Genomic DNA, 15,810 nt, shown 5'->3' on the forward strand with positions numbered 1-15,810 from the left:
ATGCATGCTACGAGATAGACGCTCCTAGTTGTTACCCTGTAAACAGCTCAACCCAGCAGCCTCAGAACCGAGCAATGGCCATTGTTCCTCTGACTGAGTGGGCACCCGTAGCTAAGTATAGGCTTTAGTAAGAGTAGTAGTTTGTTTTGTAGAGTTTATGCATGAGTAGATTTGACTGTGTGTAAATAAATGAGCATTGCTTTTGAACTTACTAACTGGCGTATCGAGTCTGTGATCAGTATTCGGTTCTGAACCTTGTGGCGGTGTCAAAAGATACCTGGCGACTCTTGAGCAAACATAATTAAACAGAGCCAAATTAAGAGCCAACCAAAGAGAGCAACGATTGCATCGCTGACATTTTGCTTATGGAATTTGCACCTGGGGGGTGGGGGGGGGGGGGGGGTGGTCAAGGTGGATTTCAAAAAGGGAGTCTTGAATGGAAAACATTATAAATACAAATGTTGGACTTTAATCAACTGTAATTCTGGCAAGACAGTGGGAACGTCCTGCCAATCATATACCCAACAGACATTCTAAATCCACTGTGCAGGATGAATTAACCTAATCTCCTGTTGATTTCTACCATCTTGAAATTTGTCAGAGGTTTCTGAGATGAAAGATCAAAAGTTTTATTACTTGTTCTGCAACAACGACTGGATTGTATGCTACTTGTTATGGGCCAGGGTGAAGAGAACCCCAAAGTGTATCATGGAGTTCATCTGACCCACAACTTTTAATAGATTGTGGTATGGGGATCACACGGCTCACACTGTGGTCCAGCAGAAATGGAAAAGTATTTTTTAAAGCAAAACAATGTTTATTCTATTAACTCAAGTTAACCTTTTTAAAACAAACAGTGAACATCTTAGCAACCATCAATTCAAATACAACCCCCAAAGAATACAACACTACGTAATACGTACACTGTCCTTTTAACATCCAGAAGATTTACAAAAACCATAACCTTTAACAGAAGCACATCAGGTTAAAGTCACTACTCAGAATATTTATAATTCTGAATTCACCAAATGATCAAGAGACAGTCTTTTCATGGCAGAGAGAACAGCAGTACAGCTGCTTTGTCTGGCTTCAGCTCCAACACTGAAAACGAAACCCAAAAACACAGACACACCCAAGCTTTTCTCAAAGTGAAACTAAAAAGCAGAGCCAGAGCTCAGCTCCACCCGCACTCTGACATCACTGCAGTAACATGAGCAGCCAACCATTTCTTAAAGCGACATTCTCTTGACATAATCAAATTCCTTCTTGGAATATACAGACAGGAGGTTTAAATATAGGTTTTGCCAAACCAGAAAGGGAGTGAAAAATCAAAATCAACTGGAAATAGCGCTGAAGGAAACAATAAGGAATATCTCTCTCTCTCGCTATCTATTTCTCTCTCTCTCTCTCTAGAGTCAAGGCTGTCTCCAGAATAGTAACCTAAACTTCAATTTAACTCCAGGATTTGAAAGGAAACCAGACATATGGTTCAACAATCTATGCCCCAAGAACAAGCAAAGAACTTAATTGTATCTCATCTTATCTTTTATTTGGGACGCTAATTTTTCTTGCTTCTGACATCTGTGTATGCATTGCTGCGTCTTTTATTGTTTTTTTCTCATGTTTAGTAGCTAATAAACTTACTCTTTCTTTGACTCAAGAAAACCTGATCTGATTGTCTCCTTATTAAAAAGAAAGTGCATTCAGATTGGAAAAGGCATAGATAGAGAAATGAAATGTTGTAAAAACCTTTGTTGTGATGAGCCGAAGGGGTTGAATAAAAGGGAGTCACTTTGCTCCTCCTCACCTGGTCATAACACCCACTATATAATCTTTTGCTGAATTTGGATCTGCTGAAACTATTATAGGAGCTAAATATATGAACAATCAAGGCAGGTGTAGAGCTTCGTCCGTCCATTACACCAAGAATGACAATGCTTCCATTAACCTCTGGACTGGACAACTCAAATACACTCCTGGCTGGTCCCTACATCTTACCCTTCATTAACTTGATGTCATCCAAAATTCTGCTGCCCTTGTCTTAACGCACACAATAAGATTTGTTGAGGGAGAAGACCCAAAAAAGTGGTTCCAAATTATATATGATTTTAAAGCAGTTTATTAAGAAGCAACAGTTTAAAGAACATAGAACATAGAACATAGAACATAACAGCGCAGTACAGGCCCTTCGACCCTCGATGTTGCGCCGGCCTAAAAAACACTCTTATGCCCATCTACACTATTCCCTTATCGTCCATATGGCTATCCAATGACCATTTGAATGCCCTTAGTGTTGGCGAGTCCACCACTGTTGCAGGCAGGGCATTCCATGCCCTTACTACTCTCCGAGTAAAGAACCTACCTCTGACATCTGTCTTATATCTATCTCCCCTCAATTTAAAGCTATGTCCCCTCGTGCTAGACATCACCATCCGAGGAAAAAGGCTCTCACTGTCCACCCTATCCAATCCTCTGATCATCTTGTATGCCTCAATTAAGTCACCTCTTAACCGTCTTCTCTCTAACGAAAACAGCCTCAAGTCCCTCAGCCTTTCCTCATAAGATCTTCCCTCCATACCAAGCAACATTCTGGTAAATCACCTCTGCACCCTTTCCAATACTTCCACATCCTTCCTACAATGCGGCGACCAGAATTGCATGCAATACTGGGCGACCAGAATTGCATGCAATACTCCAAATGCGGCCGCACCAGAGTTATGTACAGCTGCAACATGACCTCATCGCTCCAAAACTCAATCCCTTTACCAATAAAAGCTATCACACCGTACGCCTTCTTTACAACACTCTCAACCTGGGTGACAACTTTCAGGTATCTATGTACATGGACACCGAGATCTCTCTGCTCATCCACACTGCCAAGAATCTTACCATTAGCCCAGTACTCTGTCTTCTTGTTATTCCTTCCAAAATGAATCACCTCACACTTTTCTGCATTAAACTCCATTTGCCACCTCTCAGCCCAGTGCTGCAGCTTATCTATGTCCCTCTGTAACTTGTAACATCCTTCCGCACTGTCCACAACTCCACCGACTTTGGTGTCATCTGCATATTTACTCACCCATCCTTCTACGCCCTCCTCCAGGTCATTTATAAAAATGACAAACAGCAGTGGCCCCAAAGCAGATCCTTGTGGTACACCACTAGTAACTGGACTCCAGTCTGAACACTTCCCATCAACCACCACCCTTTGTCTTCTTCCAGCTAGACAATTTCTGATCCAAACTGCTAAATCTCCCTGAATCCCATGCTTCCGTATTTTCTGCAGTAGCCTACCATGGGGAACCTTATCAAACGCTTTACTGAAATCCATATACACCACATCAACTGCTTTACCCTCATCCGCCTGTTTGGTCACCTTCTCAAAGAACTCAATAAGGTTTCTGAGGCATGACCTACCCTTCACAAAACCATGTTGACTATCTCTAATCAAATTATTCCTTTCCAGATGATTATACACCCTATCTCTTATAAACCTTTCCAAGATTTTGCCCACAACAGAAGTAAGGCTCACTGGTCTATAGTTACCGGGGTTGTCTCTACTCCCCTTCTTGACAACATTTGCTGTCCTCCAGTCTTCTGGCACTATTCCTGCAGGCAAAGATGACTTAAAGATCAAAGCCAAAGGCTCAGCAAACTCCTCCCTAGCTTCCCAGAGAATCCTAGGATAAATCCCATCCGGCCCAGGGGACTTATCTAGTTCCACACTTTCCAGAATTGTTAACACCTCCTCCTTATGAACCTCAAGCCCTTCTGGTCTTGCAGCCTGAATCTCAGTATTCTCCTCGACAAGATTGTCTTTTTCCTGTGTGAATACTAACGGAAAATATTCATTTAGCACCTCTCCTATCTCCTCGGACTCCAAGCACAACTTCCCACTACTGTCCTTGACTGGCCCTACTCTTACCCTAGTCATTCTTTTATTCCTGACATATCTATAGAAAGCTTTAGGGTTATCCTTGATCCTACCTGCCAAAGACTTCTCATGTCCCCTCCTGGCTCTTCTTAGCTCTCTCTTTAGGTCCTTCCTAGCTAACTTGTAACTCTCGAGCACCCTAACTGAACCTTCATGTCTCATCTTTACATAAGCCTCCTTCTTCCTCTTGACAAGTGTTTCGACTGCCTTAGTAAACCACGGTTCCCTTGCTCGACCACTTCCTCCCTGCCTGACAGGTACATACTTATCAAGGACACGCAGTAGCTGTTCCTTGAACAAGCTCCATATTTCCATTGTGCCCATCCCCTGCAGTTTTCCTCTCCATCCGATGCATCCTCAGTCTTGCCTCATCGCATCATAATTGCCTTTCCCCCAGATATAACTCTTGCCCTGCGGTATATACCTATCCCTTTCCATCACTAAAGTAAACATAATCAAATTGTGGTCACTATCACCAAAGTGCTCACCTACCCCCAAATCTAACACCTGTCCTGGTTCATTACCCAGTACCAAATCCAATATGGCCTCGCCTCTCGTTGGCCTATCTACATACTGTGTCAGGAAACCCTCCTGCACACATTGAACAAAAACAGGCCCATCTAAAGTACTCGAACTATAGCGTTTCCAGTCAATATTTGGAAAGTTAAAGTCCCCCATAACAACTACCCTGTTGCTTTCACTCCTATCCAGAATCATCTTTGCAATCCTTTCCTCTACATCTCTGGAACCTTTCGGAGGCCTATAGAAAACCCCTAACAGGGTGACCTCTCCTTTCCTATTTCTAACCTCAGCCCATACTACCTCAGTAGATGAGTCCTCATCAAACATCCTTTCTGCCACCGTAATACTGTCCTTGACTAACAATGCCACCCCTTCCCCTCTTTTACTTACTGAAATATCTAAACCCCGGCACCTTCAACAACCATTCCTGTCCCTGCTCTATCCATGTCTCCGAAATGGCCACGACATCGAAGTCCCAGGTACACTCCTGCAACTTTGAAACCTTACTCATGACCTCACTACTCTCAACCTCCTGTATATTGGAGCTACAATTCAGGTTCCCAAGCCCCTGCTGAACTAGTTTAAACCCTCCCGAAGAGCATTCGCAAATTTCCCCCCCAGGATATTGGTACCCCTCTGGTCCAAGTGTAGACCATCCCGTTTGTAGAGGGCCCACCGACCCCAGAATGAGCCCCAAATATCCATAAATCTGAAACCCTCCCTCCTGCACCATCCCTGTAAGTATGATGCATGGCCAAATAGACAGGAAAAACATACGACCCGTGACAGTTGACAATGGTTTACTGATCCCAGAGGATAAATGGACAGATGGCGCGGATAGGAGTGCTGTAACTGGTGGTAGCAGTTTCTTCTGCTCTCAGATTTTGTGAGCTAATTGAAGTGTCAGGAAGCTGTCACTGGGCTTCCGCTGATTGCAGAAGGCTGGAACCTTCCCCGCCCAAGCATCAGTAAATAAACGTTATTTCTAGAGGGTGATGGATGCCCCATGCCAATCACTTGTTTGACCCCATTGATCCAATCACCGAGGGGCATGTACTCAGGATAAGCCCTGCTATTTCCATCTGAAGCCCATTAAGTCATCTCATGGCTGGCTAGGACATCCTGTCTAATCTTTACTAAGACAGCTGGTTTACATATGAGTCATGAGATCCAGTATTATCAGTTTTAAGAATGTCTTGCTTCAGAGCCTGTGCCAGTCATGTCCCTGGCAAATATACAGACCCAAGCACCTCTGTGTTTGTCAACCAGCAGGCCGCTATAGAAGCTTCCTTCATAAGTGAGTGAGAGAGATGAAATTATTTCGATAATATTCAATAATTTCTTTAAGGATTTTATAAAAGTTATTATATAAAGATTTCTTGCAGGAGCAAATCCCATTTACCCTCACCTGTGCTCACTGACCATTGACTCCAGGCCAAGCAGCATCTTAATTTTAAAGTTCACATCCTTGTTTTCAAACTCTTTCATAGCCTTCCCCCTCACTATCTCTGTAATCTCGAGCAACCGCCCCAACTCTTTGCGATATCTGGTTTCCTTCAATTCTGGCCTCTTGAGCATCCTCAATTTTAATTGCTCCACCATTGGTAGCTGTGCCTTCAGTTGCCCGGGCCTCAGCCTCTGGAATAGTCTCCCCAGCACTTTTCCACATTACCTTCCCCTTTTCAAACACTCTTTGCAACCCACCATTTTACCCAGAATTCCTTATGTGTATTCTTGGTACCACGTGCTTCTGTGAAGCGCCTTGGGACATTTTCTTATTTTTGTTTTAATTTAGAATACCCAATTCTTTTTTTTCCCAATTAAGGGGCACTTTTAGTGTGGCCAATTTACCTATCCTGCACATCTTTTGGGTTGTGGGGTGAAACCCACGCAAACATAGGGAGAATGTGCAAACTCCACACGGACAGTGACCCGGGGCTGAGATCGAAGCAAGTCCTCAGCGCCTTGTGGCAGCAGTGCTAACCACTGCACCACCACGCTCCTCAACATTTTATTATGTTGAAGGTCCTATACAAATGGAGGTTATCATTAATATATCAGAGTAACAGTACAATCAGCCACCTCAATACGTCTAAGGACCGTTCTCCAACTCCAATTATTGTCAAACGTATTTTTTAGTTTCTTGCATCAAAACTATTCTCCGTCACCTGGAAGTGGGTAAAGTACACACTATAAAGGTCTCCAATCAATATCGTGCTTCAAGCATATATTACAGTTCAATAATAATGTAGCTTTTGCTACATTGTTTTAAAAAAAAAATCTTTATTAAGTATAAACTCTACTAATTTGTTTTATCTCAACTTTCAGTATTTCTTGTTTCTGTTTAAACAATGTTCAAAATTCAGAGGATTAGAAAGACAATAGGTTCAAATCTTAATGTTGCCAGGCAGTATTGTTCTGACAAACCTCTCTGAAAGCTCAGTACAGTCTTTTGTGGAAAGTCAAGGTTAATGCATTTACATGGACATGGATACCAATAAGTCAATGGAAAAGGGATTCAACGGAATAGTGTAAGATGGGTTACCAATTTCCCAAGCACCCATTTTACATGATTGCTGAGAGGTTGGGACTGTTCTCCTTGGAGAGAAGAAGGCTTAAGAGGAGGTTTGATGGAGGTACTCAAAATCATGAGGGGCTGGACAGAGTAGATAGGGAGAAACCGTTCCCACTTTTAAAAGGATCAAGAATGAGAGGGGACAGATTTAAAGTGATTTGCAAATGTGATGTGAGAGAAAACGTTTTCACACAATGGATGGTTTGGGTCTGGAATGCACTGGCTGGAAGTGTGGTGGAGGCAGGTTCAGTCAAGGGTAACAGATAATTACTTGAATGGAAACAATGTGCAGCGGTATGGGGAAAAGGCCATGCAATGGCACTGAATCATGATGCTTGTTTGGAGAGCCTGTGCAAACACAATGGGCCAAATGGCCCCCTTCTGCCCCATAGCAATTCTGTGATTACAGCGCCAATATATGGATCACTATTCTTTGTAATCGTTAACAGGTTGGGTCTACAGCTTTTGTGGATTGATAAGCTTGTAGCAAATAACAACATTCACTTCGTCGCTTTAACTTTGGCTTCCACTGCAGTCACCATCTTCACACATCTTGAATGCCTCTTCTTACCCTTGTTGAATTACTCAATTCTAATGAGAAAGAGGTAAAACCCAGTGTGGCCCTACTCTTTCATAGAATCATAGAATCCCTACAGTGCAGAAGGAGGCCGTTCGGCCCATCAAGTCTGCACCGGCCTTTGGAAAGAGCACCCTACAAGCCCACTCCTCCACCCTATCCCTGGAACCCAGTAACCCCATCTAATCTTTTGGACACTTATGGGGAAATTTAGCAGGGCCAATCCATCTAACCTGCACATCTTTGGACTGTGGGAGGAAATCGGAGCACCCGGAGGAAACCCACGCAGACACGGGGAGAACGTGCAAATTCCACACAGTCTCTCAAGGCCGGAACTGTGAAGCAGCAGTGCTAACCACTGTGCCACCATTCCTCCCAAAATCGGCTTTCTCTTAATCAAATCACCATACCATGAGGCCTAACAAAGTTTTGTCCTGTATTTATACTATTTCAAAATCAATCCATTTCATTGAAAGTGCAAACAAACATTTTAATAGGTTGAAAATGTTTTGAGTGCTGTAAAGCTTCATGTTTGTCATTCTGAGCATTTCTCTTTTTGCTTCTCCCACGTTTCCAACAAGTTTCTTCTTCACATCCCTCTGTCAGCAGAAGTTCAGAAGATCATAATTGTCATTTAGTCATTCACCTTTGTGGGTCTTAGATGAGCTTCTCCTTGATCAGGACTGATAGAGACGGCTAGAGGGTAGACTATTGGTAAACGTAACTGTTTATTGAACATTCTACTCATATGCATAGCACAAGGCTTAGTACGAAGCTTCACATAGAACTCTCTCGTGCAGATGATGTAGACTGTCTAAATACATATCTAACATTAACCCTTTACATCAGAGCATTAGGAGAATTCAGTTTATTCACCCTACCTATTCAGATTGTCTAATCAAATCACAGACTGTTATTCCATGTTATACCGCTGCTTCCATTTTCTCTTATTTAATTTTCCCCAATTTAACTTGATCTAATGGGAAGAGATCAATTTTCTGCCATTGTGTTGGAGCTATGATGCCCAATGCCCATCCATTTTTTCCTGGTTGACATTGAGAAAATGCAAAGTCTCCTTGATTGTGAGTTCTATCTGCATCCCTGGCGCTTTAAATAGCATGAGTAGAATGGAAATTCAGATTCAGCTTCACAAAGGCCAGAATTCAAAAGTCTGAGGGCCCAGTGTGAATAGCTTCAAGCCCCATCCACATGCACAAGCGTTGACATCGGGCTCTTCGAAATCCAAGTTCAAATCTAACTCCTGAAGGGAATCACATTCATGCTCCTCTGAACTATTGCTTTAAATGTCAGTTAAGTTTGAGATTATAAACGAATTTTTAAAAAAAAAATCTTATTGTTATAAGTAGGCTTACATTACTCTGCAATGAAGTTAATGTGAAAAGCCCCTAGTCGCCACATTCCAGCGTCTGTTCGGTTGCACAGAGGGAGAATTCAGAATGTCCAATTCACCGAACAACATGGGCAAAATTCTCCGTTATCGGCGGAAAGACCGCCGATCGGCGCAAAAAACGGCGCAAATCCGACTTTCGTCACGTCGGAAAAATGGGTCGATAGTCTCCGGCCCGAAATGGGCTAGCAGCGACGTAACGGGATCCGCGCTTGCGCAGTGGTTCACGCCATGCAGCGTCATACGCGCTGCACAGCGTGACGGCTCATAAGGCCGCGCTGCTCCCCCCCACCCGACCGGAACACCCGACCGCAACACCCGACTGGATGGCTGGCCGTCGCTCAGCCCCGAGGTTCGAGTCACGCGATGTGGAGGCGCTCCTGGACGCGGTGGAGCAGAGGAGGGACGCCCTGTATCCCGGGCACGGCCGCAGAGTTGCCCCACGCCACAGCCGGCGTCTGTGGAGGGAAGTGGCAGAGGCCGTCTCCGCTGTGGCCCTGACACCACGGACAGGCACGCAGTGCCACAAGAAGGTGAACGACCTCGTCAGAGCAGGCAGGGTGAGCCTCCCCCATATCCCCCCCCTCCCCATATCCCCCCTCCCCATATCCCCCCTCCCCCATATCCCCCCTCTCCCATATCCCCCCTCCCCATATCCCCCCTCCCCCATATCCCCCTCCCCATATCCCCCATATCCCCCTCCCCCATATCCCCCCTCCCCATATACCCCCTCCCCCATATCCCCCCTCCCCCATATCCCCCATATCCCCCCTACCCCATATCCCCCTTCCCCCATATCCCCCCTCCCCATATCCCCATATCCCCCCTCCCCCATAGCCCCCATATCCCCCCTCCCCCATATCCCCCCTCCCCATATCCCCCATATCCCCCCTCCCCCATATCCCCCTCCCCCATATCCCCTCTCCCCATATCCCCCCTCCCCATATCCCCCTCCCCCATATCACCCCCTCCCCCATATCCCCCCTCCCCCATATCCCCCCTCCCCCATATCCCCCCTCCCCCATATCCCCCCTCCCCCATATCCCCCATATCCCCAAGTGAATCCAGCCCTAACCTTAACCTCTGCAATGCACGCGCAACCGATGGCGTGCATTCATATACCTGCCTAACACTGTTGCCTTTTACCCCTGCCCCCCCCCCCCACAGGAGAAGCGCGCACACAACAATAGGGAGCATGTGAGGACTGGAGGAGGGCCCGCTGATGAGAGGCCACTGACCGTACACAAGGAAAGGACCCTGGAACTGGCTGGCGGACCTGAGGACCGGGAGGTTGCTGATGCAGAGGTCGGGGGCGCACTAGCGAGTGAGCCACCGACAGCCCGTCCCCATATCCCCCCTCCCCTATATCCCCCTCCCCCGTATCACCTGATCACTGCCTGATGTCTAACCATGCATGCTTCATTGTGTATCGCAGGACCAAACGTCCAGGCACCCATCCCCGCAGATGCAGACCGCCCGCAGGATGCCCCTCGGAGGCCACAGGAGACGGAGAGACCCGCACCCTCCAGCATGCGACGCCCGCAGGATGCCCCTCGGAGACCACAGGATACGGAGAGACACGCACCCTCCAGCATGCGACGCCCGCAGGATCCCCTCGCACACCACGGGAGACGGAGAGACCTGGAGCAACAGGGAGACGACGCCCCCGTCACGTGCGGGAGCGACCACCCAGCGACGAGGGGGGCAGCCACAGGCCCCCGTCACATCCGAGCCAGGACACCACTACCCAGGACACCACTACCCAGGACACCACTACCCAGGACACCACTACCCAGGACACCCCTACCCGGGACAGCACTACCCAGGAAGACGAAATACCGGACAGTGACTCAGAGTGGATGGGTGGAGACGAACCCCCACCCCAAAGTGCCATGGACTCAGAGTGGGACGAAGAACACGACACAACGCCACTGCTGTCACCAACACCCTCCACCATCGCAGAAACACTCACCACGGTTGGGCACTTTAGTGATGAGGCGTCTGGTACACTCACTGGTGCGCACAACACAGCCGTCCCGGTACAGCAGGTGGAGGTAGGAGCAGCAGAGGGACCGGGCGGTCGGAGGGCAGCCCAGCCCAAGCGAACATCTGCCGCCCAGATGGATCCCGGGTTCCTGCAGTTACCACACCCACACATAGATCCGATGCAACCACCGACCCGGAGACGAGCGAAGAGGGTGACGGGCGGCTTGCGGCGGCTGCGGTCGCAGGTGGAGGAGTCCACCCGCGTCCAGGAGCTGGGAGTGGTGCCGGTCATGCGTGCCACCCAGGCCGACACCGCACGGGTGGCGTCCGCAGTGGAGGCAATGGGTGCGACGGTGTCAGACATGGGGAACGGTTTGCGAGGCCTGGGGCCTTCCGTGCAGGTGGCGTCTGTGGCCCAGGAAGTGGCTGCCCTCTCACAGAAGGCCATGAGCCAGTGCCAGCGCCAGATGGCAGAGGCGCTCAACGCCATAGCCCAGTCTCAGCAGGCCATGGCCGAGTCTCTGCAGGCCATGGCCCAGCCTCAGCAGGCCATGGCCCAGTCTCTGCAGGCCATCGCTGAGGGCATCGGCGCCAGTGGCCATGTGCGAGCCAGCGTCGCACTGTCACAGACAGGGTTTGCCAACCCCCTGGGCTCCATGGCTGCAAACCTGCAGACCCCTGTCGATACCAGCACGGGCCTCCAGGACTGGCAGCGCCAGATGTCGGGGGGGCGTCGGATGGCCAGTCCGTTCGCATCCCCCACCCATGTAGAGGCCTGGGGGCCATCGGGCACCCCGAGGGAGGAGGAGGTGGTGTGGTCCGTCCCGGCTCCCTCTGTAGGGGAGGTCCCGGTACACCGCGACACCTCGGACTCCCCCCCCTTCCGTCCCAGGTGCATCGGGTGGGCAACGGGCAGGACAGGCTGGCAGCTCGCCATCCCAGTCGCCCGGGCCGCAGCCTGGCCCATCTAGGCCAGGACGCCCCAGGAAACGGCCGCCACAGGGATCCAGTGTCAGAGGGCAGGAATCACAGGAGTCCACCTCCAGTTCTGCTGTACCGTCTGGGGAACCACGTAGACGTAGTCAAAGGGCCCGTAAGGCCAAACAATTAGACACTGAGTAAGTTGGCACGGGTGCAGGGCACAAATGAGTTTTAGGGGCTAGGGCACGTGCATGAACTCCTTTGGTTATTAAAGTCAATGTTACACCTACCGAAGCTGCCTTTGTGCTCTGTCCAAAGTGTGCGGGGGTGTCAAGTACGTTGAGTGCAAGTGTGTGTGTGAGGGGTGGTCTTACCTCAGCCCCAGGTGAGTCTGCCCCCTTCCCCCTGGGCCACCATCAGCACCCCCCGGGCAGAGGACGGGACCGTGCGCTGCAGTGTCACAGCCGCATGCAGGGATGGTCCGGGTGGATGGTGGTACTGTGGCCATGGGTCAGACATAGTCCAACGATGTAGAGCCAAGAGCTCATCGGAGGCGGGTTGTCATCATCCTCCATGGCCTGCGATAGACACGCGTCCACCCGCAACTGTGTGAGCCCGGCCCATTGTGGCCGCAGGTGGATCGGCAATGGGGGAGGGGGTGGTGTGCATGCGGGTGGGGTGGGTGGGGTTGGGGAGGGGGGTGAGGGTGCTGGGTGGGTGGATGGGTGGGGGGTGTGGGTGGTCGGCTGTTGTCATGGTGTGCGGTCTGTGGCCATACTACCCGATTCCCACGCCCATCTAGTCAGTGAAACGGGCGGCTATCAGTCTGTCCCGTGCCCGCTGGGCCAGCCGGTAACGGTGGACAGCCACCCGCCTGTGTCTACCCCGTCTGCCCTGACCATTGCCCCCATCCCCCTCATCTGGGGAGGACTGGGCCTCTTCCTGCTGCTCCTGCACTCCGCCCTCCTCTGCCTGCGGCACATCGCCCCTCTGCTGGGCTATGTTGTGCAGGATGCAGCACACCACAATGATGCGGCCGACCCTATCTGACCGATACTGGAGGGCGCCCCCAGAGAGGTCCAGGCACCTGAAACGCATCTTCAGCACGCCAAAGCACCTCTCGATCACTCCCCTTGTCGCTACATGGGCATCATTGTAGCGGTTCTCCGCCTCATTGCGTGGCCTCCGTATAGGCGTCATCAGCCACGATCGCAATGGGTAGCCCCTGTCGCCCAGCAACCAGCCCCTCAGCCGGGGATGGCGTCCCTCGAACATGCACGGTAGCACAAGTGGATAGCACTGTGGCTTCACAGCGCCAGGGTCCCAGGTTCGATTCCCCGCTGGGTCACTGTCTGTGTGGAGTCTGCACGTTCTCCCCGTGTCTGCGTGGGTTTCCTCCGGGTGCTCCGGTTTCCTCCCACAGTCCAAAGACGTGCAGGTTAGGTGGATTGGCCATGCTAAAAATTGCCCGTAGTGTCCACAAGGGTTGGGAGGGGTTATTGGGTTGCGGGGATAGGGTGGAAGTGAGGGATTAATGTGGGTCGGTGCAGACTCGATGGGCCGAATGGCCTCCTTCTGCACTGTATGTTCTATGTAATCTATGTAATGCCGGGGATGGATGACCGCGACAACACGAATGAGTCGTGTACACTGCCTGGGTGACGGGCGCAGACGTGCAGGATCATCATGCGGTGGTCGCAGACCACCTGTACGTTCATCGAATAGGTCCCCTTCCTATTAGTGAACATGGCCCTGTTATCTGCAGGTGGCCGCACGGCGACGTGCATCCCATCGATCGCGCCCTGGACCATGGGGAACCCGACCACGGCAGAGAAGCCCACGGCCCGGGCATCTTGGCTGGCCCGGTCCTCGGGGAAGCGGATGTAGCGGTGCGCCATGGCATATAGGGCATCTGTCACTACCCCGGATGCACCGGTGCACCGATGTCTGTGATATGCCGGACAGGTCCCCACTCGGTGCCTGGAATGACCCCGTTGCATAAAAGTTCAGGGCCACCGTAACCTTGACGGACACGGGGAGAGGGTGTCCCCCGCCAGTGCCACGCGGTGACAGGTGTGCCAGCAGGTGGCAGATGTGTGCCACGGTTTCCCGGCTCATCCAGAGTCTCCTCCTGCATTCCCGGTCCGTGAGGTCCTGGTATGACTGCCGGGGCCGGTACACACGGGGCGCCCTCGGGTGCCTCCGTTGCCGTGAGGCCGCGACGTCCTCCTCCCCCTCCTCGTCCTGTCGGTCAGGTGTCCCTCCAGCCTGGGCGGCTGCCGCCTGCCCCTCTGCGGCAGCCTGCGCCGCCTCTCTGGCACGCTCCTCCTCCTCCTCCTCCTCATCCAGGGCAACATAGACATGAGCGGCTGCCACCACGGCGGCCAACATCGCTGGATGATCTGAAAACATGACGGCCTGGTGGGGGGGGAGGGGAACGACGACATGTCATCATTGCCCCCCTCCTCCCCCCAGCCAGGTGGCATGGACCGCATGGGTCCAACTGTTGGAGGCTGGCACCTGGCCAGGTGGACCAACTCACTTGCCCTCCCATCCCCCTCCTCGGCACGGACCCCCCCCCAACCTCCACCCCAGCACGGACCCCTCCCAACCTCCACCCCAGCACGGACCCCCCCCCCAACCTGGCACGGACCCCCCCCCAACCTCCACCCCGGCACGGCACGGACCCCCCCCCAACCTCCACCCCGGCACGGACCCCCCCCCAACCTCCACCCCAGCACGGACCCCCCCCCAACCTCCACCCCAGCACGGACCCCCCCCAACCCCCAACCTCCACCCCGGCACGGCACGGACCCCCCCCCCCAACCTCCACCCCGGCGCGGACCCCCTCCCGGCACTCCCCCGGAGCCCAGCCTACTCTAACCACCCCCCCCCCCCCCCCCGCCGCACACACACACACACAACCCGAGACACACCTCTCCTCACGCATTCAGACTGCGGCCACGCCATTGCCTGCCCAGAGCCAACCCCCCAGGCCGTCACTCACCTCCACGCTGGTCGGCGTGAGCCTGGAGCACCGGGTCACACCGATGAAAAGGAGGTTTAATTTACGTCAACGTGAACGGTCATCACGTCGACGGGACTTCGGCCCATCCGGAAGGGAGAATATCGGCAGGCCGAAAATCGGCTGCCTTGCGCAGACCCGTGACATTCTCCGCGGCAGCGGCGACATTAACGCCCCGCCGACTTTTCTCCCTTCGGAGACTTCGGCGGGGGGCGGGATTCACGGCGGCCAACGGCCATTCTCCGACCCTCTGGGGGGTCGGAGAATGACGCCCCATATCTTTGGGGACTTGTGGGATGAAACCGGAGCACCCGGAAGAAACCCACGCAGACACAGGAAGAACGTGCAGACTCCGCACAGACAATGACCCAAGCCGGGAATCGAACCTGGGACCCTGGCGCTGTGAAGCAACAGTGCTAACCACTGGGCTACCTTGCCGCCGATGTGCGTTCCACCGTTTGTAAACCATTCATGGCAGAGCATAACCAGAGGGTTTTTTTTTCATTCTGTGTTTAGTGGGGACTGCTTGAATGGGTTGGAACTTTCCTAACAACTCCGTTGACTGAATACACAAAAGATTTGTGTTCAAAAGGTCAGGTCAGGCTTTTCTCGAATCTTCACAATTGTCCCAAACCGGCACTGCAAGTCTAAATAAAGCATTTTCCAATTTCAGGAGAGCAGGGTTGCAGCTTTAACAAGAATTACAATGCTGGGAGTCAAACTGCTTTTTAAAGTTCTGTGTCGAGCTGGGCTGGAATGCTCGCTATGAGAACACATTCCTGGATCACTCCATTTGTTTGGAGGACTCTGACGACCTTTCATCTGTTAGAATTTTCATAACTGCATGCCTGATGTGGCCTGT

The sequence above is a fragment of the Scyliorhinus torazame genome, chromosome 16 (assembly GCF_047496885.1).
Source record: "Scyliorhinus torazame isolate Kashiwa2021f chromosome 16, sScyTor2.1, whole genome shotgun sequence".
Classification (NCBI taxonomy): domain Eukaryota; kingdom Metazoa; phylum Chordata; class Chondrichthyes; order Carcharhiniformes; family Scyliorhinidae; genus Scyliorhinus; species Scyliorhinus torazame.